The sequence below is a fragment of the Phascolarctos cinereus genome, unplaced genomic scaffold, assembly GCF_003287225.1.
Source record: "Phascolarctos cinereus isolate Bilbo 61053 unplaced genomic scaffold, phaCin_HiC Scaffold_1;HRSCAF=81, whole genome shotgun sequence".
Lineage (NCBI taxonomy): Eukaryota > Metazoa > Chordata > Mammalia > Diprotodontia > Phascolarctidae > Phascolarctos > Phascolarctos cinereus.
The window spans coordinates 174,137,875-174,163,346 of record NW_027555514.1 but is presented as its reverse complement, the minus strand read 5'-3'; the positions used below and the strand labels follow the sequence as shown (position 1 = coordinate 174,163,346).

At 35.6% G+C, this 25,472-nt stretch overlaps 1 protein-coding gene across 8 annotated transcripts in view; it reads right to left on the bottom strand.

Moving 5' to 3' along the window:
* The window catches only part of SOX5 (SRY-box transcription factor 5), a 1,266,595-nt gene that overhangs the window by 130,074 nt on the left and 1,111,049 nt on the right, over nt 1-25,472 (bottom strand). The window lies entirely within an intron of this gene.

The window sequence follows — 25,472 nt, the reverse complement described above, 5'->3', positions numbered from 1 at the left end:
AGAATATGAACTTAACTAAACCGACTTTAACATTAACAAACTAAATCCCACCAAGATTCACACTGCATTTTTAACAACAAAAAAAGCTTTTTCTCCTGAATGCTGTATATTCTTCTGAATCAAACATCCAGTCCCTCCATAGTCTCTCTCAAAGATAGATTTTTAATAGCTGAAACTCAATTCAAATTAAAACAAAATGTTGCAAATAATGCAATTGACATCCTCCATATTTCAGAGAAGTGCTTTGCAAAAGTATCTAAGGAAACAAGAAACAGGTGTTGATTCCTTTAAAAATAACTTTTTACAGAAATCTGTACAAAATATTTATTTATACAAATAGTGAATGTTGAAGCTACAATATAATGACATTAAAAATTCACAAAACACAATTTAATATCCTTGGTCCTCCAGCCAGTATAGCCAAGTTTTCTTTTCAATATCAGACCACTTGAAGGAGGCCCAGTTTTCTACTAATAAATGAATGTGCTATAGAATTAATCATTCAAAAAACACAATAGTAAATGACAATGGTGGAAAGACAACATTAATATTTTTTCCAGATGTGATTTTGCTTACTTAATGATAAATTTACATATGTGTTAAAAGGAAAATTCTGTGTCCTGGCCTTCACCCTAATTAAAGAAGCAAAACTCAGGAAGAGAAAGGTAAAAAGTAGTTAATTAACACACCAAAGCAGCAAGCCAGGGTGGACTCAATTGGGAGAATTGCTTTTTTTTTTTAAATAGACCAAAGTGAGCATCTTCCATTTATGGGCAAGGGTATTTTGATTGGATCATGTAATCATGAGGAGGTGGGATTAGTGCTGCCTCAGCTCCTCCCTAAGTATTTTGATTGACTCAAATAAGGAGACAGGGTTAGTGAGCTTGGCAGCTGTTACTGTATACTCACTCTGAGGAGATGGGATTAGCGCTAAGGAGATACAGAGCACATTCCTTCCCATGCAGGCTGGCTGCACATAGCCAAAATCAAGCAAGGTTACAACATGGAGTCACTTCAGAATGACTTTTGCATTAGTGACTGATTTTACACACATACGGTTATATCTATGTCACCAAAGTAAAATAAATAAATGCTATTTTCTTGGGCGTTTCTAGGGGGAGAAAGCTTATATATTTAATAATTTAAATAAACTTAAAATTATTGACACACATAGTAACAATATTAGAAGCAATTAAAGTTAAGAAAAGAAGTATACATATTGGAAAGAATACTGAATTTAGACTCGAAGGACCTAGGTTGAAATCCCTACTCTATTACTGTGAGATCTTGGGCAGTTATTTCAACTCTCTGCCCTTAAATTTTCTTATCTATAAAATGAGAGTGTTTGACTAGATAACCTTCTGTCCAAGGTTTAAATCTATGCTACTATGATCCTAATCTTAACTTAATTTCACTAACTTAATTGCATGGAGTTGAGAAATGAAAAAAAAGATTTTCATACCAACATTAAGTCAAGAAAATAAATAGCTGGATTAAATTTTGTCCAGTGCTTTTCAAGTGCATACATAGAAATCCATTTGGTTCTCAAACCTATTATGATAGAAGTACTCTGAAATATAAACATTTATTTTGAGAAATGTAATAGTTAACAACATACCAACCTATATATTGTGTACAGCCAAACAATTCTAATCACTCACTCTAGAAATTTTGTAATTACCCTTTCATCTTCCCTCACCTTCTGTCTCCTTTATTCAAAGACACCAAATATTATTGTTTCTTATTTCTAAATATCCCCAGGTTTTACCCTTTCTTCTCCATTCCAACAGCCATCAGCTTAGTGGAGACCTGTATCACATACCTAAGAAAACTGCAGTAGCCTCAACTGGGCTCCAGGCACCTCCCCTTTTAATTCATTCATCACTACTTCCCTAAGGCCAACTTCCTCACTTCCTCATACAAATCATGCTCCTTCTTAGTCTTTGTTTATGTAGTCCTATGGAATGGAATGACCTGCCTTCTCTCTAATTAAGTATCCATTCTCTAATGTTCAGATCCAATCCTACCTTTCTCCAAGAAGCATACTTTGATTATTTTAGGTCTCTGAATTTCTACGGTTATAGGTGGCATAGTGGATAGAGTGTCAGGCCTGGAGTCAGGAAGACTGGAGTTCAAATCTGGCCTCAGACACCAGCTGTGTGTGACTCTGGGCATGTCACTTAACCCTGTATGCCTCAGTTTCCTCCCCTGTAAAAGGATATGGAGAAGGAAATGGAACACCACCCCACTTCTTTGATGAGAAAACTCAAGAGTAATGAGATTCAGATGTGACTGAAACGACCGTACAACTCTCACTCTCCCATTTTCAGTTTCCTCTTTTGTAAAATGGGGACGAGAAAAGCTGTAGAAATAATTTAAATGGCTGTTGTGAAAATTAAGTGAGGCAATGAATTTAAAACATATATAATACTGAAAATATCAGTGGAGCTATAATTGTAATGATGTGGCACTCCTTCCAGTGGTAAAGATTATAGTATTCTGTGGTTTCTCATTCATTGCTTTTCTTGGCCATGTTCCTCCATAAATCCTCCACAGAAGATCTAGTCAATATGCAAGATATCTTCCTTTCCAATCTTGTGTGTGTGTGTGTTCATATGTGTACATGTATATATAAAAATATATACATGCGTATAAATATATATAAATTTTTTAAAGAATGTTACCTCTTTGGAAACAGGAACTATATTGCTTGCTTGTATTTGTGTCCCTTATATTTAGCATAGTACCTGTTTGTTCTATCTATCTATCTAGTGTCTATCTATCTATCTGTCTATTTATCCATCTATCTAAATGTCTTTCTTTTACTGAGGTTTCAGAGCAGATTTGCTTTGGAAATTTCTCTTTACGACCTTATTTAATACAGGTTAGACAAGTGGAAAGTCTGACTTTTAAAGTTCACCCATGTTTTAGGTTACTTAAATTGACCTTCAACTAGTTTAATGTAATTTGTTTTTACTCTTGCCTAGGTCATAACCATTTGAATAGTTTTCCTTAAGCTCTTCCAAAATAAATTTGCCTTTTCTTTCAACCTCAAACATGGGAAATTCTAATTCAAAAAGGAAAAAAAAAGCATGTTTAGATATGTACAAAAAAGAACAAAACAGAAATTAAGAGACAATATAACACAGACTACAGTGTTTACTCTTGAATTTGCTATAGCAAACATAAAATAAAATATCATAAAGCATATAAATGCTTTTCTGGAATGATAAACAAATACATAGATGCATACACATATGTTGTTCAGTTGTTTTTCAGTTGTGTCCAACTTTTCATTTGGAGTTTTCTTGGCAAAGATACTAGAGTGCTTTGCCATTTCCTTTACCCTCTCATTTTACAGATGAGGAAACTGAGGCAAACAGGCTCAAGTGACTTGCCCAATGATCCCTCAGATTCACCTATCTAATGATTCAGTGCTATCCTGCATTTCATTGTCATATATTTTTACTTTTTATTGGATAAATTATCAATAAATTTGGTGGTTTTGAATTCTCTGTTTCTGAGATCTCTAATATTCTGTTCTCTAGCTCAGGACACAACTTTGGATTCTTTCATTTCTTTCATATCCTAAACCTAATTTTCCTGTCCTTTGCCCTGACAATAACACTCAATCTATCAATGTATTCTACTCAGGCTTCAGTCTTCATTTCATACACATCTCATTTCATATGATGAGATACTTCTTGTGTTTACCACGGTGAATTTGCCTTTCAGCCTGAAAGAAACTTTCTCAGGTACGGTATCATCAATATCTTAACTTTCTCTGTTTTTCAATGTCTCTAGGTCCCCAGACCTCCAACTCTAGATATGTGCCCTAACACATTATTACATATTCAAAATATTATATTTAAAAAAAAACAGAATGGATAGGTGATATTCTATATCCTGTGCTAATCTCTGCCATTTTTCACTTTGAGTCACTGCAAGATAACTTCATTGTTTCCTTCCTTACTGAAATACTCACTATTAACCTCACAATACAGAAGCTATGTGAGAACTTCGTTCCTGAGTTCTCAGTTCTCCTTATCTAATCTTCCTTAGAATAGATTTTCACAGAATATTTGAGCCCATCTGCTTTTTGTTATACCTATTTCCACCTTGTTAAGTATTTTGACTATTTTCCTTTATCCATCCTCTCATGATCCTTAATCAGGTCATAAGTGGAGATATCTTTCCTGCTCTGTAGAGCTAACTTCTCCACCTCCACTCTGCATCTCATCTCCTCAAGGAAACTATATGAGAGCAAAATAATTCTGGAAAAAATTGGGTAAATTTCAAAGAAATGTCAGGTATGCAGATCATGAATTTCATAACATACTTACTTGTATTACCCATTCATAAAAAAAATGCCTTTTATAGTGTGGCATTTCATGCACAAGAACATTCACCATGTATCAAGCTTAATATTAGGTCCCCAAGTTCCAGCAAGCAAAGTGGATGCATGCCCCAACTTTCCTTCATAAAAAAGTTGAGTAGGACAGTGTCTTTTTCATTATGACCACTAACCCAATTCATTCCCTTAACTGACTCTTGGTGTTTTAGACTGTTGAAAATTTCTGTCCTGATTCTTCCCTGTTATCTCATCTGCAATTTTGCTATTTTGTTCTTGCTTCAGCTTTGCTTATTTCTAAACATCTTCCTCGATTCCTCCTCCCCACCCTTTCTGAATTCCCTGGCCAATCATACACATAGCAAGTGATAGAGTTAGGATGACAATCCATGTCTCTTGAATTACAGCCAGCCCATGAACATGGTTGGTTTCTTCAGGTGAGTTGAACAACTTGACCTGAAGTGAAAGATTCTTATTAAGGAATACTAGGATGTAAAGTAAGTAAGGTAAATTGTAGTTAGGTTATGCCAAGTTAAAAATCATAGAAGCATAAATCCAGAGCTGGAATGGATTTTAAAGACTATTTAGTCCAACTCCATTTTATAGAAGAGGAAACTGAGGCCCAGAGAAGTTAATTTCCCCAAGGTCACACAGATGAGATTTGGACCTAGGTTCCTTGACTCAATTTCACACACTTTCCACTGTGCCACAATGCATCTATAATAGTAATTTAGATTTTACTCTAAAAGCAGTGAGGAAGCATTTAAGATTTTTGAGAAGAACAACATAATAAAATAGATATTTTAGAAAGATTATTGTGCTCATGAGGTACAAAATATAGGGGGTAGAAAATGAGGACAGGACGATCTTCTTTGAGACTACTGCAATATTATTTTAGGAACTAAGACAGTACTTTCACAGTGAGGGACATTAGAGACATTGTTAAAGAAGAATTGACAAAAATTTGCAACTGGTTACATATAAAAAGTGGGAGAAGATGGCAACATAATTTCAAATTGGCTGCCATAGAAGATAGCAAATCCTCTGTCTAGGAAGAGGCTGGATAACCACTTACAGGGGGACATCATGGAGCAAATCCATCCTTTGGATACAGATTGGACTAGATAATGTCTAAAGGGCCTTATAATTGAGATTCTCTAAGTCCATGAGTCTTAGTGAATGGGAAAAGATTTTAAGGTACAAAAGTTATTTTCTTATCTAAAATAATCCGGTCTCATACATGGGGCCCCCAGATTAGCTACCGCAGATTCTAGGTATTTAGTGCATTTCTGTCTACTCAAAAATTTTTGAGTAGACAGAAATGCACAGTAGTCTTTATTTTCTACAGGTTAGAGTGGTTTCCTTTTAAGAAGACAAGCAGGCATTTCAAGCACAAGGTTGGTCCCTTGCACAATGGGTATAGCCTATGTAGAATTTTTTGTTATTCTAGAAGTTTAGCTGAATTTCCCCTGCCTGCTGCAGTGCTTTTCTGATCTATCCTTATCTGTGCCAAGGTAAATATGGAAGTAGAAATGTGTCCTTTTAATTTAAGTAAAGTTTCTATTTCATTTTAAAATGCTAGAGCACTACTAGAGAGTGCTGGAGCACTATACTAGAGTATTGTACTTCATTCCAATCTTGAATTAGAGTCATTGGACAGGCCTTACCCAGGCTTGGTGCAAAATACCACCCATATGTTTACTCTGTCTGTCCCTTCTAATTGCAGCTAGGTGGTGCAGCAGATAGAGCACTGGGCTCTTCTTGAGTTCAAATCTAGCCTCAGACACTACACTCCAATATCTTTGCCAATAAAACTTCAGATGGGGTCACTAAGAGTTGGACATGACTGAAAAAATGACTGAACAACAACAATTTAAGGGGTTAGATTATATCTCCTGATATAATATATCACTAAATGACATCTGATATAGTATACTTCATGTAGAAGGGAAGAAATTCTAAATTCCCAATGTTTATACAATATTATTAGATTACCTGCAACACAAAATTATAATCTCATTAAGTGTTACCTTTTTTGTGATTTTTTAAAAATGGGTAAGGGGGAAAGGTAAGACTTAGTCAAGGACAGAGCCACAACTAGGACAAGATTACCAGAGCCACTGTATGAACATTGTTTGTACTCTTTCTGTAGGAAGTAACAAATGAGTGTAGAACCCATTTAATAAGAAAATTTAACCAAAACAGGAAGCTAACAAATGATGTACTTCTTCCTTCTAGTGACCACACCCGACGTGAACTCTCTTGGAGGTATCCAATTCAATGTAATGAGCATTTCTTAAATATTCTCTTCATACAAGTACAATTCTAGGCTCTAGGGGTAGGAACAAATACATGAGCCTCTAGAGTTATTAAAAAAGGATTCCATAGGAGGTGGTACCTGAATCAAGCTTTGAAGGAAGGTAAAGGTTTCAACAGTTAGAGGAGAGTAGAGAATGCATTACTGGTATGTGGATCTACCTACAAAAAGGCAGGATACGGAAGGTCAAACTTGAGGTACATCAAGTAGGCCAGTTTGGCTGAAATGTAGAAAGTGTGAAGGGCACTAAGTACGATAGCTATAAATGCAGCAAGGTTGAATTGGCCTGTAGGGACCACGTTGTGGAGCATGCCCAGAGGTGACATTCCTCATTCTGGCTGACTATGCTCTCTGGGTCCTGTTTCTGGTCACGTGTGACTCAGTGCTAAAAAACTTGCACTCTGATGATGACTTTATTGGCTAAAAAGTTGGAAGAGCTGAAGACTCTGGGTAAAAAATAATGACCTCTTACTACCTCAGCCTTTGTCATCCTTGCCAGGTGTGAATTGTGTCAGGACTAATTTTTAGGTACTTTCCAAGAAGGGGCATTACATGGCACTGAATACGTAACAGCGAAAGCACATGTCCTACCTAGCCAAGACTGAGCTTAGGTTTATGTTGCCTCTTTTGTGGTTTTTTTTTCTTCTTTTCTTTCATGATGCTAGATGAATAAGCATCTGTCTTGAGATGGATGTGTCCAGGCTTAGAGAAAACCTTGTGAGTGTGAGTGGTGTAAAGGTCTTATTGAATTGGGACCAAATGACATCAGAGTAAGAGTTCTTGGCAACTATCTGTACTTTAGAGAGGACAGTTATGACAAAAAGCTGCTAGTTTTACCAACAGACATGTACCTGGAGTTGTTTGGAAAGAACAGAGATGATATGCAATGTACAATTAATAGTCCTATAAACAGCTTTATATTTTGATTAGGTTTACATATTACCTTTGCAGCAGGTAGTAACAGTAATTATTAGTTAAGCTACTGAATCCTGTTTAAGGTGTTCCATCAATGCACACTGTGATTCTTTTTATGGTTAGCATTTCTTTTATGTGTTTGAATAAATTACCTGTCTCATACCTGACTCACATTCAACACCGAGTACCTTTTTATTCTCTTATTTTGTGAGCCATAATCTGAATTCTAAGTCAAATCACACCTGGAAAACTGAGGTTGGGGTTTAACAAGACAGAATATGACAACAGGGAACCCATTCCCTTTCTAATTAGACACCAGGATTCCTAGGACTGAACTGATTTCAAAACATATGCCTAGGCACAGAATCAGGAGTATCCTAGCTTCTTTGAAATTCCTCCTGTTTAGTGGATTTTTAGTGGATAATTCCAATAAATCATGAGTTCTTAAGGTCATTTAGGAGCCCCACACAAGTGTAAAACTCATCTTTTTTTTTTTAACTTTCTCTTTGAATGGAGTCCAGAACTCCATTTGGATTGCCCTATGTAGTGGCAGAGACTAGGGAAATCTAAGGTGCCCTAAGGTGTAGGAACCCAGAGGAAATATATTCTCTTGACTTTTAATGGCATTGTCTTTTTTTTCCCTTTTCTACTATTTGCTTGGGTTAGGGGAGGCCCTTTTAAAATACTAAGGATGCAGTAACATCTGATAAGCTTTATAAAATGTTCTCAATTTGCATAACCCTGACTTTTAAAGGTGATTGTCAGGAGAGAGCGCCTGTGTGTGCATGTATGTATATGTGTGTGTGTGTGTGTATGTCTACATACATATATATATATATATATATATATATATATATATATATATATATATATATATATATTTCAGTGTTTGAGAAGCATGTTCTATGAATTGAGAATCCTTAAAGAGCAAAAGACTAGGGAAGACACAATGCTTGAGCCAACATGGTAGCCTTGAAATGGAGATATGGATAAATGTACAAAATGCATAAATTACTCAGTGAGTAAATACATTTATAGAAGTAGTTATTCAAGAATTGTTAGACTGACAATTTTAAAAGTTTCAAGGAAGTTTTAGATAAATTCCTTGGTAACAGAAAATCATAGTAAGAGAAAACTGGGTTATATTAAAGACTATCCCCCAAATTGATATTGATAACATGGCAGAAAAAAAAAAGGAACATTTTAGAGAAACAGTAGTGGCTGAATGGGCAACAGGACAGACTTATTTGGAAAGTCTGATTTTCCAAGTAGAAGAGTTATCAGACTAGGATTCAAGGTTGGTCAGAGATTTAAGAAGTTCATCAAAGTGTGCTGAGCATCTAGATCAGGTGGTTTTTCTCATTTATGCTACCGTAAAAGCTTGTATTCATCATGCAAAAGAAATTTGCAGAATCGAACCTGATTAGTGTTTACCAATCTATTAATTTATTACATAATTTATTTTGTGACTGTAGATATTTGTCTGAAGAATGGAATAATAAATGTCCATTTATCTTTCCATTTTTTTTCCTGGTACCCTATTCTCCACCTTTCCAAGTCTTCCATTAACCAAACTTTCCTCAGAACTATTGAACAAATAATTTGACCTATATAGTTCAAAACCAATTCTTTGAAAAACTGAACTCTAGCAAACACAGCTATGTACTCATATCTGTATCTAAGCCAGTTTCACTTTTAAAATACTCATAACTCCACTCATTTGTCAAACTTTTTTTTTTTAAGGAATAAGGGTGCCTTTCAAAATAATTTTTTATAAAACACGGATACTCACACAGAAGCCTGGAAAGCCTTCTCTCTGCTTATTTACAAAAAAGCTATAGTATGTGATCTTGACAACAGGTTTCCTATTTTTGCCAGTTTGATAAAAGCATACCATGTCAATGGTTTTTAACTTGTGATTTAGTGATTATTCTAACCCTGACTGTCAGTGACCTGTGTATTAGCTGACACAATAAAATCAGAAATTAGTATGCAGCCTCCTTAAATGCCAGGCACATGAACCCTTTGCATAAGAAAGATTATAACAGAGGCCATATGATATTCCCATTTAACAATGAAACACGTGACATTAACTAAAAAGAGGAATATATTCTCAAATATACCTAAGGAAGTTTATACTATTTAGATCCTGAACATTAATTTGAATGTAATGAATGAGGAACTAATTAACTGAGGGTTTCCTTTTTATTAAATGAAGAAACACCATTCAGGAAAATGATGAACAGTAAATACGGAATATTTTAACTTTATTAAGCTTGACTCATCTATATTTATTTAAGTCAATTTTCAAAGACAATTAAATATTGTCAGCAGGACTGAACCGGCCTTCAACCTATGGGTGGTCGGAGCTGAATAAAGCAGGATAGAGACAGGAGAGTCAGGAACCAAACAGAAGTTTAATTTCAAAGTAAGGGAAAGGGCTTGCAAGCTAGGATGCATGTGCCAGAGCCCCACGCCTGGTGGGGGGAACCCCCTTTAGTGTGGGGATATCTCAGTACTTATACCAATGGCTGCACAGTGAGCTGCAGCCCTGACAATGATAGGTAACAGCAACTATGTGACAAGTTTAATTCATAACTTGCCTGAGCTCAGAGCACACCTGGTGCTGGTCAAAGCAACATAATAATTATGTGAAGGAGTTTGCTGTGGCTGATCACATCCTGAGCAAAGGATTGTTGTTATGCCAAGCTCAGGGCACAGTTTGTTTGCTGAGCCTTTGCTCTGGAAAACAGGGTGTCTTCTAATGTCTTCACAATATCGTTATTGGTAACTTTATAAAATTATTTTTTAAATTAACCAATTAGCAATTAGTGAATTACTAGATAAATAATTGACAGATTTTTTTTTTAGGCAGCTGGAGTTAAGTGACTTGCCCAGGGTCACACGGCTAGTAAGTGTCAGGCATCTGGTCTGAGGCTGTATTTGAGCTCAGGTTGTCCTGACTCCAGGGCTGGTGCTCTATTCACTGTGCCACTTAGCTGCTCCGATACTTTTTTTAAAAAAATCAAATATTTGAATATATGATTTTTTCCAGCTTTACGTAGTTATGAAATAGCAAATAAAAATGTTTCCTATTATTTATTCCAATATAAATAACAAAGAGGAATGGGGAATGTGTCAAAAACCCAGAGATGTTTTAACCAGGAAATTCTAATAAAAAGCAAAAAATTGTGTCTAATGAGGCAAATGTTTCCAACAGTACTCTACTATTTAACCCACAAATAATTACTTTTTCCTCTGTCTGGGAAAACCCATTTAGGTGTGGCAGAATGATAATGATCTTTGATCAGATATGGAAATTGAATTAACTACTTCGCTGGTCAGAAATCCTACTGTGGAGTTTGGAACGGGTCCAGTGGTTTTGTCATTTTGCATTTAGATAGTTATTTTATTTATTATTTCCATATACATACCAATGATAGAAAATTTTGAAGTTTCAGAGGCAGGGATATCTAGGTTAACAACTAATTAATTATTTCAAATAAACACTGGTATGAAACATTTCCTTAGGGTGGATGTTGTTTTGATTTTAAAATTTTATTGATGGTAGTGTCAGTTAATCCATTGCCTGACCATTTGTTTGCCTTTATTGAAGTATGGATATGGTCTATTTGCATCCTTGTTGAAGCAATTTTATTTAAAAATTTGAGTGTCAAAAAAGAGAATGTAAAATACGAAATCCAGAAAAAAAATAGTCCATTTTCTCTCTCTCCACCTTTTGCCCTCAACCTGACAAGTTTTTCTTTTAAACAGAAATAACTGTCAATGTAGTCAACATAGTTGAACTAGTTATAAATGTAAACAAGTTGACAACACTTTAAAAATATTTATTCATGCTTCACCACTTGTTTTTATCCTCTGTGCTCTACTGGTACAGCATTTACCAAAGGTCATTCATTAATGGCAATTGCTGAATCCAACAGCTTTTTCTTTTTTTTTGTCCTCATCTTTTCTCTGTATTATTAAACTCTGGTGACCATCCACTTTTATCTTGGCTCCATGATATGGAATACTAATGGTTCTCTTCCTACCACTGTGATAATTTGATCTCCCTTACTGCCCAAAATCTTCTTAACATCTTTAAAATCAGTGCTTTCCCAAGTTTTTTTTTCCCCATTTGATCTTCTTTATCTATACTCTCTTAGTGATCACAACTAGCAATGTTATTTCATAAAGCACATCTCTGCAAATTACTTTCAAATCTAAATCTCTACTCTTAACTCTTCCTTATCATTCTATTCCTTCCTTAAAAGTTGGGTAGATGTTGTATCAATCTCTGTATCCTCAACATTCACCATAGTACTTTGGACACAGGTGATAAATGATGGTACCATAGAGAGAAATATTATAGAGAAAAGGAGGAACAAATTTACAAGAAATTGTAAACTCTATTTGGCACAATTTTATTTTGGTATACCAATAGGACATCCTGCTGGAGAGGTGCTATAGAAAGCTAGAGTTGTGGATATGGATCGCAGAAGAATAATTAGAACTTGAGATACCAATTTGGGAGTAATCTGTAGAAAGGCAGTCATTGAAATCATGAGAGGGAATGAGGGCAGAATAAGTCACACAACCCTCTATTTGCCTCAGTTTCTTAATTTGTAAAACTGGGATAATAATAGCACCTATCTTCCCAGCTTTTGCTGTGAAGATAAAAATGAGATATTTATAAAGTACTTTGAAAACTTTAAAGCATTATAGATATGTTAGCTATTGGACTTTGGATTTCTCTCAACATCTATTCTAGCACAACAGTTAATTAATGTTTAGTAGGGACTTTCGATGCATAGAAGAATGTTTGTTTATTTGAATGAAATAGCAGGTCAATTTCAACATCTAATTTTAACATGTCATAAAAATATGTAGTTAAATCGATAAATTAACAGTTTTATCTGATTTGTCAATTTGATTGATTTATCTATTTCTTATTTTAAATGTTTTGATTTTTTACAACTCACCACCTCAAAATTCAACCCTCACTTGTAATGAAGAAAAACAATTAAGTGAACACAATCAATACAGTGACTGCCTCTGCTAATATACATAATATTCTGTTTGAGTTGTGCCTAGCTTCACTGGTAACTCTCTCTCTAATTTTTTGCCTCCCTTATGTTGGCAAAGAGTGTTTAGTAGTTAATTTGTATGTCTCACATGTATTATGGTAAATTGACTACTAAATATTTCAGACTATTTGTAGTTATTTTAAAAGGAATTTCTATCCTTATTTTTTCCTGGGTTTTATCAGTACTATATGGAAGAGCTCGTTTTTTTTTTTATCCTGTTCCCAAAACAATTGATCATTTCAATTAAAAACATTTTTTTTTGCAGATTTTCTTGTGTTTTCTAAGTATGTCATGTAATTTGAAAATTAAGACTCTTCCCCTTGTCTTATTTCTATAATTAACATCATTATGTTATGTCAAATATTTATGTCAAATAATAGTTGGGAAATGGAACAATCATCCTTTACCCCTATTTTACTGGAATTGTCCCACTGTTGTTAATCGTTATTCTAGGGCAGCAGTTCTTAAAACTTTTTGGTCTTAGGACTTCTTTATACTTTCAAAAATTATTTGAGAACCCCAAGAGCTTTGGCTTATGTGGGCTATACATATGTATATTTGTATAGATAGACGTATATATTAGAAATTAAAATTGATACATTTAAAATCTTAATTTAAAAATAAGTAATAAACCCACTACACATAAATAACACTTTAATAAAAAATAACATTTTTGCCCATATTTTGCTTAATAGAAGACAACTGGATTGTCATATCTGTTTCTACATTCATTCTATTGCAATATATTCTTTTGGTTGAAATATATGAAGAAAATCTACTATAAACAGATATATAGGTGGAAAAGGGAATATTTGAATATGCCAATGATATCTTAGTATTATTATGAAAATAGTTTTAACCTTGCATACCCACTAAAGGGGTCTTAGAGGCCCTCAAGGTTCTGTGGACCACCCTTTGAGAGTCACTGCTTAATGCAATATTACAGAATTTGTTGTAAATATCGTCATCTTCTTCAGGTGATTTTGATTCAACTATTCTGCTTAATTTTAGCACACTTTTTAATCTCATCTAAAAACACTTTGGAAGAAGTATTCTTAACCATAGAGTGCTACTATGCATAGAAAACCTGCACTGCTTCACTGGTATTAACATCTATGAAATGACATTTGTTTTTCTAGATCACATCTTAAAATATAAGAATGACAGGCTCCTAGGTAAGGATGGAGTGTACTTAATAAATTATGCTAAAAATACATTTGCTTGGTGTCTTGCTACATTAAAATCATAAAAGCTTTAAGTCTAAAAAGGTGGAGAAGGGAGAAATTTGGCTAAGTATATATATCTAGTTTGATACCAAAGAGAGATAGATGGCATAATGCAGAAAGGAAAATTGCTCTTTTTCTCAGAGGACACTCAGAAGTTCACAGAAGGAAAAAAAAAACAAACATCAAAGGGAGAAGACCAAGATGTAGGTATTATTCAGTTCTGATGAGGGACTTCAATTATCAAGACATTTGCTGTAACTGTCAAAAGCTAAGCAGCTGACAATATCTTGATTTGTTTTAATGATAATTTCAGGGGCACCTAGGTGGTATTGTGGATAGAATGCTGGGCCTGGAGTCATGAAGACCTGAATTCAAATCTGGCCTCAGACACTTACTAGCTGTGTGACCCTGGGCAAGTCACTTAACCCTGTTTGCTTCAACTTCCTGCTCTGTAAAATGAGCTAGAAAAGGAAATGGCAAATCAATCAAGTATTTATGCCAAGAAAACCCCAAATGGGGTCATGAAGAGTCAGACAGACTGAAACAACTGAATAACAATGATAATTTCATTCTTTAAGAGGTGGAAGAATTAACAAAGGGGAATTCTCTTCTAAATCTGATTCTTGCTAATAGGGAAGAACTGTTTGCTGGGTTGGAAGTGATAAGAACCTTGTGGGGGAAGTGACTATTCTCTCCTAGAGTTTATTAGAGAGGAGAGAAATCCTGAGTATAATCTGATATACTCCTAGATTTTTTTTTCTTCTTTTCACTAGGCAATCGGGGTTAAGTGACTTGCCCAGGGTCACACAGCTAGTAAATGTCATGTGTTGTGTGTCTGAGACTGGATTTGAACTCAGTCCTTCTGACTCCAAGGCAGGAGCTCTCTCTACTGCACCATCTAGCTGCCCTGCTCTACTCCTAGATTTTTAGGAGAGCAGATTTCAAAGCATTCAAAGGAAAGGTGGGTAGGATTCTGTGGACTCCAGTGGGATTCTTTGGAGGACATCAGCTGAAGAGACATGAGAAACTGTCAGGAGTGAAATCCTGAAAGAGAACAATTCCAATGAAAAGGAAAAGTGAGAGCTGGTCAAAGAGACCATTGTGGAAGTAAAGAAAACTCACTAACTTGAAGCCAGGTAACATAAAACTAAAAAATATATAAAAGAATACAAAAGAGTGTTGTGATCCTATAAGAATAATGTTAAGAGAGAGAACTCAGAATCAGCTGAGGTTGGTTAGGAAAATTAAGAACAAGAATTTTTGTTGTTGTTTTAGGGGAGTATTAAAAGCAAAGAAGAATGATTCTCAGAGTGATACACATGGTGATAACTGACAACAAAGAGAAGATAGAGTTCCTCAATTCTTATGTTGCTTCTGTTTTCTAAGGAGAATAACCTTTGGACTGGAAAGAACAGAATAAAACTAGATAATAGGAAGTTAATACACAAGATCTATAAGAAGATAGTAAGGACGTACTCTCACTGCCCTTGATGAATTCACAACACCTGCCATAGAAGAATCCCATCAAGTACCGTAGGACCGGGCAGCTGTGATAGCTAAACTAGTGATAGAATTCTATGAAAGATTATGGAGAACAGGGAAGAGACCTTCAAACTGATTCCACTGCCTGAGGCTATGCCAACATAGCTTCAGGCCAAAAAGTATTTATGAAATAGAATTGTAATAGAAACTGTAATTTTCTAGAGGGGAATCACAGAATCACAAAATTTCAGAGTTCAATGGGATCACAGCAGCCAAGGAGTTGAATCTACATCTGAAAGAGTCCTTGCTATGACACACGCAACAAGCAGTCATTCAGCCTTTGCTTGAAGACCTCCTACATTCAGTGACAGCATGTTACAGTTTGGAATTGTTTCATTTGTTTAGGATGTTTTATGTCTCCATCAGCATGTCTGCTCTATTTCACATCCAGCAGCAGAATTCAGCCCTCCTTTCCCCACAACCCTGGTTCCCCACAGCAGCAGTGAGGTTAAGGTTAGGATTAGTCTTATCCCTGCCCCACCTTAGGGGGAAGGAGTAGTGGTGTCTCACTTTAAATTCCATCCCCAGAGGCTCTTGGGATGATCTAGCATAGCTGGAATGATAATTATCTAGCATAACTACAGAAGGGCATGTTCTTGATTCCTGAATCTAGAATATCTTATTCTACAGTATATTGTTAAAAAGATAGTGAACATCTACAAAAGGAAACGGTAATCATAAAGAAATAGCACTGGTTTTTAAAGAACAGGTCATGTTTGACTAATCTTAATTCCTTTCTGATAAGGTTTTTAAACTGGTTGATCAGAATGCTTGTAGATACAGTTTACCTGTATTTTAAAAGAGCATTTAATAAAGTGTTTGCATATTACTCTTATGGAAAAGATACAGAAATAACTCTGATTTTATTGGCAGAAAGTACTCTCTTTGCTAAGGTAGGTCAGCAACTTCTCTGCAGCTTATAGTCTTAGAAAGTTGTGCTGGGAAATTCACATTTTATACACCTAATTCTCTTTTTCAACTGTCTTTTGGGTGGAGAGAAATGGCCGCAGCCAGATGCTGGGCTTTTTCCTTCAGGTTTAGTATGGTGTCACCTGACACAAACACATGTCCTGCTCCAGTTCCCTCTCTTCCTCAGTTCTCTGGATGAACTCTATTGCAGCACACAGTGTTGCCATATTTCTGTCTTAGCCCAAGCTCATTCTTCACTCCACCTGTCTTGTACCCCCTATTCAATGACATTGGCCTCTTTATTGTTTCTCAAACAAGACCCTCCAACTCTTGATCTGGGCATTTTCACTCGCTGTCTGGAATGTTGTCACTCCTAATCATCACCTTCTTGCTTCCCTCAAGACTCAACTAAAATTCCACTTCTATAGGAAGTCATTCCCAATACTCTTCAATGTTAATACCTGTTTTCTGTTGAATTTATTTTGTATGTAGCTTTAAATAAAAGAAATACAATAGTTTGCATATTGTCTCTCCCATTATACCCTGAGCTCTTGGTGAGCAGAGACTATCTTTTTAATTTTTATTGTATCCCCACTGCTTAGCACAGTGCCTGGGCCATACTAGGTGTTTAATAATTTTTTTTTTGACCAACTATTAACAACAATAGAAGTTTTAAGCTAGAAGATATATGTTTCATCTAGGGTGGTGGCTAGTGGCAGAAAATTTCATGCAAAGAAAAGAAGGATTTTATATCACTATTAAATGTTTCTTCTCAGTCCTCATCCTTCTTTACCTTTCTGATGGGATTGGGATCTAAACCCCAGAAAGGAAAAACCCTGGACTTTCCTAGTTGGTCAAATCTCTGGCATTTGCCTGAGGCTATAATCCCATCAACTGGCCTTTCATTGTGGCTATGCCCAGTCTCCCAATTTTCTAGCCTAGCCTGGCCGTTCCTCCCTATGGCCCCCCGGCCACTTTTCACCCTTAATCCTAGCTAGGCTCCATTCTCCCTTGGCCAAATGGTCCAGGTCCCTGGCATTCTGTTACCTCACAGTCCCTGCAGACTATTGGCTAGTCCTAGCTTTCTCCCAAAGTCTTTCTGTATATAAGGTCCATTTTGTCTCCATTAAGGTGCTCAGATTCTTAAAATCTAGCCAATAGCTCATAGATGTTCAGATTCCTTAAGAGCCTGCCCAATATGAAGGATGTTCTAATAAACTTTGTCTTTGGCTGAAAGAAGGCTTGTGTCAAATTCTTTTGGGCAGGACCCACATGTTGTGATTTTGGGGTCCCAGCACCCCTAAGCCCCTAAACCTCAACACTTTCTACAGTATTTGACATTATGGACCCCCTCTCTCTTCTCTAGGTTTTCAAAATACTGCTCTCTCTTGATTCTCTTCCCATTGATTGGGCTGCTCCTTACTTCTCTGCTGCAACATGATCCAGGTCCCATCATCCAACTCTGCATAATGTATCCCAAGGCTTCTTTTCTGTTTTTACTCTCTCCCTTGGCAATCTCAGCTTTCACAGGTTTAGTTATCAACTTTATGCAGTTGATGCAATTTTATATATCCAATACTGGCTTCCTTTTGGAACTCATGTCTCAAACTCAAAATGTCCAAAACAGAACTTATTATCTTGTTTCTCAAAATCCAGTCCTCTTTCAGGCATCCCTTTTTCTATCAAGGGCACTAATATCCTTGAAGTCAATTCATTTGGCAAACTCAGAGTCATTTTTGACTCAATGAGTCTATTGGCAGGTGATATTGTATTAATTATATTCCACTCTGAAATGCTACTGTAAATGTTACTGTAAAAAACAGATAGCAAAGGTCATGCTAGGCAGCAACCTGTTAAATTGCTTTATCTTTCTATCTTTAATCTATTTATGAAACTAAGACTCACCATTTCACAACTTTTCTGTCAGTGTTGCTTTATAACAACAAACCACAAAATACTAGTTCCTGGAGAATTAAATTTGTGCAACACCCAAAATGCAATGCGTGTAGGCATAAGTAGGTTGAAATACGTGACTAATCAAGAATACATGACTATAAAGAAGGAGTGTAAAGGGTGCCGACGTATGACCTGCAAAGACAGATAGTCAGTCTTATGGCAAGAGGGTGGATCTGATGCATAACTCACGTGTTCTAGTACTATCTATATAAAGTCAAAAGATCTAAGAAAAGGTTTATAGGCTATTGGGTGGCTTATCCTTGTTGAAGATTTGCAGAAGATCATGGACAAAATCTTCATAGGATGAGAAAGTATACATGGATTACAATCTATATCACTGCATGGAATACTCATGTTAATAAGATCTTAGGACCACTGCACTATCAAAATACACACACTTAGATAGGCACTGCAAATAGAAAATGAATTGGGCAGACTGATTTGCAGGAAGAAGTTGGGCTGGATTATAATAAGCTCAGTGCTTTCAATGATTCCAAGTTTCATATGTGTGTCTATGTACCTAAATAGGTAAAAATGGACATACAGATAGATAGACATACTATACATATATATTGCCTATTTCTGGAACAATATTGTTACAAATTTATACTCTATATGGCTATAAACTACACCATTCTCAAAAGAATCAGGTTTATAAACTACCCAAATAACTAGAAAAATATAGAGGACGTGTATTTTGATGGCAAGCTATTAGTATCAGTGAACTAGCAATAGCACAGAAAGGGACACAAATGAACAGAAAAATAGCTGAATAGGTGATATTATGAGAATAAAAGATAATAGATAGACTGAAAGAGTCTGCCACTGGCCATGCTGCATTCCCTTTCTGACTTCTGACTCTTTTCAGACTTCATCACCATTCCCCCATGGATGTACCTTTTCCTCCCTCCTCTCTCTCTCTCTCAGCCCCCTTTTATGTGTTGCCTTCCCCCTTAAGCTCCTTGAGAGCAGGCAGTGAATTTGATGGAGAGGTTGTGATCTTCACTAGAAGAGGGTTCAGTCATGTTAATATGATCATGGATACATCTAAGTATCTATGTACGTAATTCAAATATGCACTTTTTTCTCCAGTAAGAGAAGCTGTGATCTAAAAAATTATTTTGAATCACAATTTCCAAGTATCTGAACACATCATATTAACTTACATGTACTTAGGACTTTGAGATTTACAAAGCACTTTTCTCACAACAACCCTATAAATGTAGTGATCATTATTCACATTTTTCAACTGAGTAGATTGAAGCACAAAGAGGTTAATTGATTTTCCACAATTAAGCAGCCACTCTGTTAGTGACAGAGCTTGCATTTGCACCCACATGTTCTACTTTAAATCCATTGCTCTTTCCAATAAATAACAGGGATCTCTCTTATATAGGCTGTGTCTATATTAACGCTATCTGATTTTTACTATTTAGATTGAATTGAGAAGTCAAATAACCACCATCAATCTGACTGATTTGTCTTATTTTATTCAATTTTCTGAATTGACTAATTTAACTATAGATGTGACCATAGATAAAATATAAAATATATAAAACATATATGAAACATAGATGTTTTGATGTGACCATAGATAAAATCTTAGTTTGATGGCAAATTAATTCTCCATTTCTCTCCTTATTTTATATTTAAAGTCTTAAACTTCCATAACATCCTTGTTACCAGATTATTTCAACCTTTGTCGTGCTTATGCTGACTCAGATCAGCTCACAAGAGCTGACTTAAATTTTCAGCATGAGAATTTACACCTTGGAAGTTGGCAAACAAGTCAGGCTTGATTTATTGTGTTGTTGATTGTCTACTCTTAAGAAAAAGTGATGGAGAAAATTTTAATAATGCATTTTTAACCTCAAAGTGTGTTGCGTGTACATTCCCCCTCCCCATCACCAGAGAGCTGGTTATTAAACATTTACCAGTACACCTCTGATTTCAACCTTATTGCTTAGCTGGTCTAAAATATTTTTAGATTAAAAGCACTAAGTGATTTTATTTTGGGACATATGAATATAATATGAAATTAAAATGAAGTCCTGGGAATAAAATATTAATGTTATCATGTCAATTAAATGCAAATTGTTTGTTTTGCAGGCCCTATCATATGTCTATTAAAGCGTTCTAATATTATTGAATGATTTTCATTCTAGTATGGCTAGTGGTTATAATTACGCTTTGCTTTCATCACCCACAGTTGATGAGCCATCAGCCTTGGAGAAGAAAAAATGACCTAACTTATGAATGATATGAAAATTTGAGGAGAAATAGAGCAAAGACGATGAAATAATGGCCACTGTGGCAGAGCCTGATTCTTACCCTAAAGCTCTAATACTGTGATAATGAGGCTATGCCCTACTTGGGCAGCACAGAATTGTGAGACAATTCATGAATGTATGCAGCAAGACAAGTGGGAGGCATCACCATGTTAAAGTAAGGTAGCCAGTATCAGGCAAAATGGGAGCAGTCTACTTCCAGGCTAGATTGTGATGCTTACTTTGGATTAAGAGATAGAGTGAAAGAATAAGAATTCGGCTAGGTGGTACAGTGGATAAAACACTGGGCTTGGCATCAGGAAGATTCATCTTCAGGAGTTCAAATCCAGCCTCAGACCCTTACTAGCTGTGTGACCCTGGGCAAATCACTTAACCCTGTTTGTCTTAGTTCCTCATCTATAAAATGAACTGAAGAAGGAAATAGCAAGAAAACCTTAAAATGGGGTCACAGAGAGTCAGACATAATTGAACAACAGCAAGAAATAGAGAGCAGCCAAAGTACCCTAGGTCATGAATTCCCCACTAACTGGACAAAACTTTTTGAGAGGTATAGCCATGAATGGAAAAGTCTTGAAGAATAGCCTGCTAACTCCCTATAGAAGGTGCTGAGGGAGTAGTGTGAATCTAAGTACCTAAACCATGTCTTTTAAAATCCTTAAGTTGGCTTGCTTGTTGACCAAAAGGGGCATTATTGCTAGGTCTAGAGCAAGACTTTGTGGTGGTTATTGAATATCTTTGACTTTTATTGCTTTTTCTCCTATGGTTATGATTAAAGAAATGAATATATATATGCCAAGTTTGAGAGGTCAGTACCATTATACGATGCTTGTGTGATTTAATTCTTTTAAAATGTAGCAGGGGGCACAGCTAGGTGGCACAGTGGATAGAGCACAGCCCCAGGAGTCAGGAGCACCTGAGTTCAAATCCGGCCTCAGACACTTGTCACTTACTAGCTGTGTGACCCTGGGCAAGTCACTTAACCCCACTGCCTAATGAAAAAACAAAAACAAAACAAAATGTAGCAAAGAAGAAGAGAGAGGAGTTGTTGATTTGTTTCCGTTTATTAACTGGTTCATGCTTTGGTGGCTTGGATTCTAGCTCATGAAAATTCATGCACATGATATTCTTAGAATAAGTAAAAGAGTGCTATCAGCCATAAAAAAAGGTGCCATTCTGGTAAAGAGGTAGTTAGTAGGTGACCATAGAACTTGACATTAACCCATGAGTGCCCTCTGGGTTTGGGTGGAGTGCATAATGACTAGGGTAAACATATGCTTGACAATACTTGTTTCTTATTTTTGTAAAGAAGCTGACAAGAAATCATACTACACCACACTGTTAACCTAGTAAGAAAGAGAGAAAGAACAATTTTATTTTTGTTCATTTTCTGTTCCTAGCCCATTTTCCATGTCTATATTATTTAAAATGATGAGTTTAAAAGTGCTTCCTTTCATGTGATATAAAATGAAGAGACATTAATCTTAATTTGATTCTAAAATATAATGTTATTGCAATACTTTTTTAGAATTCATTGATCTTTCAATAGTTTCTGATACTACAGACAGAAATTTGGAGCCAAACCATTAACCTTGGCCTACATACCATGCTACAATACAAAACAAGTCAAATCAAATCAATGATCATTTATTAGGTGTTTACTATGTGCCAGGTATAGTGATAAATGCTAGGCAAAACCAAAACCAAACAAAAACCTGTCAGTCTTTCATTCTTGATAAAACTGCAAGCACATAAAGGTTTTAAAAATGATGAGGCAATGTCATTTCTCTTCACTTGAATTTCTTTCAGCCGTAAAGTTCCCATCACCACCCAGACCACAATCATTTCCACATAGAGTTTACATCAATATTGAAATAGCAATAGAAAATAGAAAGGCAAGAATTCTCCTTAATGCTGAGGGCATGGTTTTATTATTTCTAACTAGGAATGGCCTTAAGAATTCTGAATTATGATGAAACACACCTATTGGCCTTTTGTTGTTAGAAAAAATTAGCTTCAAATAATCATATTAAATTTGAAGATGCATTTGGCAAATTTTAAAAAACACTTAAATGGATAATGTTAAATAATACCATCTAACAGGTGAATTTATTCAGGACCTTGGGAGCATAACTTGCAACTAACTCATTTTCTTGAGTTCATCAGGGTGCAGTCTTACTCGGAATCATACAGGAGTTCAAAGGGACCATCCCAAGATTTGTTGAAGAAAGCTATAGGTAATACCTGCCCTAAATTTTTCTCAAGGCAAAATAGTGTCCTGTTCTCTGTGATATAGAATTCTATGGTCATAACTGAATATTTGTTAAATATTTAAACATATTGATAAAAAACTCATTTATATATCTTTCTCTAAAAAAAAAAATTCATATCTTCATGGCCCACGTCTGTGCAAAAGTAGGATGATCTTCCATGTAGTCAAAAACTTGATGTCAAATTCCAAATTTTTCTTTTTTTCTTTTGTTCTTTCTTAATTCTTTTCTTTTCTTTTTCTTGATATTTTGTCTCCCTATCTTGACCAGACTGGAAGTGGAGTGGTCACTCACAGACCCAATCCTAACACTGACTGACACACGAGCTTTGCTTTGTGTATGCCAACATCACTTCACATGGAGGCATCCACATGGGAAATGCAAGGGACCTGCTTCTGTGTTACCCTATGATACGAGTGGGAGCAGGCTTTTCTATTGGCTGCATAGCTGGAACAAACTATGTCTTTAAACTGCCAGATTGTGACACTCCCTCTTTCCTACTTTTCCCAAAAGGGTTGTCCTATTCACACAGTACGGGCACCATGAACTGAATTGGGTAAGGGGAAAGACAACAACTTTCCACTCTTTACTCTTAGGCTCCATGGCCCCAAGAAATGAGATTTGTCTGGGTTTTAATTTTTTTTTTTTTGTCCATTTCATTTCTAGGTGCAGGATAATCAGAACCTTGATCCCTTGGGCCTAACACTCACTTACACAGATTTTCTAAACTGAAGTCCTGTGTTACATTCTCAGAAAGCAGTATAGTATACCTGGATGATACTACCCTAATTTCCTGTAGAAATGCCTTCACTGAGTTAAGATTTAATCTTATGTCTCGGGCTTTTATAGGGGTTGGTTTAAGAAATACTCCTTCAGCATATATTTCTATGCCTTTAAAAAATCATAGATGAAGACACTGGCTATTACATTATCCTGTGTTCCTCAGGTAAGAACTTATATATTTTTTTCCTCTAGAATTCATTTGTAGGAAAGTATCTCTGCCCCTATTCATAGTCTTCTTATCACACAACAATACAACAACATATTTCCTTGGGTGCTTCTGAACTCAATTCAATTCCTAGATATAGAAATGAATGTATCCTAATTACCTAATACATCTATTTTTCCTGCTTCTTTCAACTTATTTATTTGTCCTTCAATTTTTGTTAATTGTCCAGGTTGTACGTTTCTTAACTTTAAAGGACATTTCAAATCCTTTTTTGGAAGCGGGTGGGGTACACATCATAAATATAAATATTTATGTATTTGAAACACTAACATAACTTTATTTCATTTTGCTTCTTAACCTGTTTTTCCCATTGGGATGATTCCAAGATTCCTTTATAATTCCAAAAAGATGAATACATCATATTATACAAGAATATAGGAGGAATAAAAGAAATAGAAATGTTGATCATTATAATCATAAGACATTTATATTATACTTTTCTAATAATAACATAACAACTTATAACATACGTAGGAGTCACAAATCTCCTACCTATGTTATAAGTTGTTATGTTATTAATCTCATTATATAAGTCATAAATCTCATTATACCCATTTTAAAGAAGAGGAAACTGAATCTCACTGATGTTAAATAATTTCCCCCCAGTCACACAAATAATAGCATAAATGGGACTTGAACCTGTCTCTACTTGCACACCAATGCTTTTATCTTCTGTATTCTTCCCTACTTAAATTTTGATTAAAAGCATGCTTAAGCCATGGATACATGCTTGTCAGGAGCTTGATGATGGCATTAAGAATTCTGTTGGTATCACTTATACTGAAAACCAGTCAGTATTACCACTAATTAAAGCAATTATCAACATGAAATTCTACAGATCTTGTGTAAAGTCTGGTATAAAATAGGATAGATTACCATTTATGTTTTTATCATCCCCATCCCATTTCTTATGTATAATGTAATTAAAGAGAATTCTTGACTACTTTTCACTTCAACTCAGCTTCTCATTCAAACTAAATCAGATGTGCCAGGGAATCAACAAGGGCAGAGCTTCCTTTTTCTACTGGCTTCTGCTCAGTTCTAGACTTTGGCATGCTACTAGTACCTAGCTTGCCAGGAGCAGCAGAGACTTTATTCTGTTTGATTTCCAAGGTTACAAAAAAGACGGTATATTACTTGAAATTTTAAGTACTGAAGGTACCATATGAACATCATATGCTTAACATACTAACAATTTTTAGGCAGGGGAAAAAAAACACACTGCATCAATGCAGAACAAATTAAATCTGTCTAATGGGAATGAGGTAGAAGTGTTCCTGACCTTTTCCAGGCCTCTTATTATGCCAGTATTCATATCTGGTGATGTTTTCTCCTTAGGGTAGTGTTCTATAATGGGATTTAGTTCTTTTCTTTAAAAAAGAAAACCACTGGAAGAACTAAATGAGTCTGCACACAGACATTGCTACTGCTGACTGACATGAATGATGGTTTAGACGATGATTTCATAGTTACCAACACAGAATGGATAACAAAAATCGTTATTAAAAATAAATACTAACTCCTTAGAAAAACTTTAAAATTGCCTTCTATAAAACAACAGGACAGAAATTGCATTTAGGGGGAGGAAAAGGGTAGAGGAGCAGA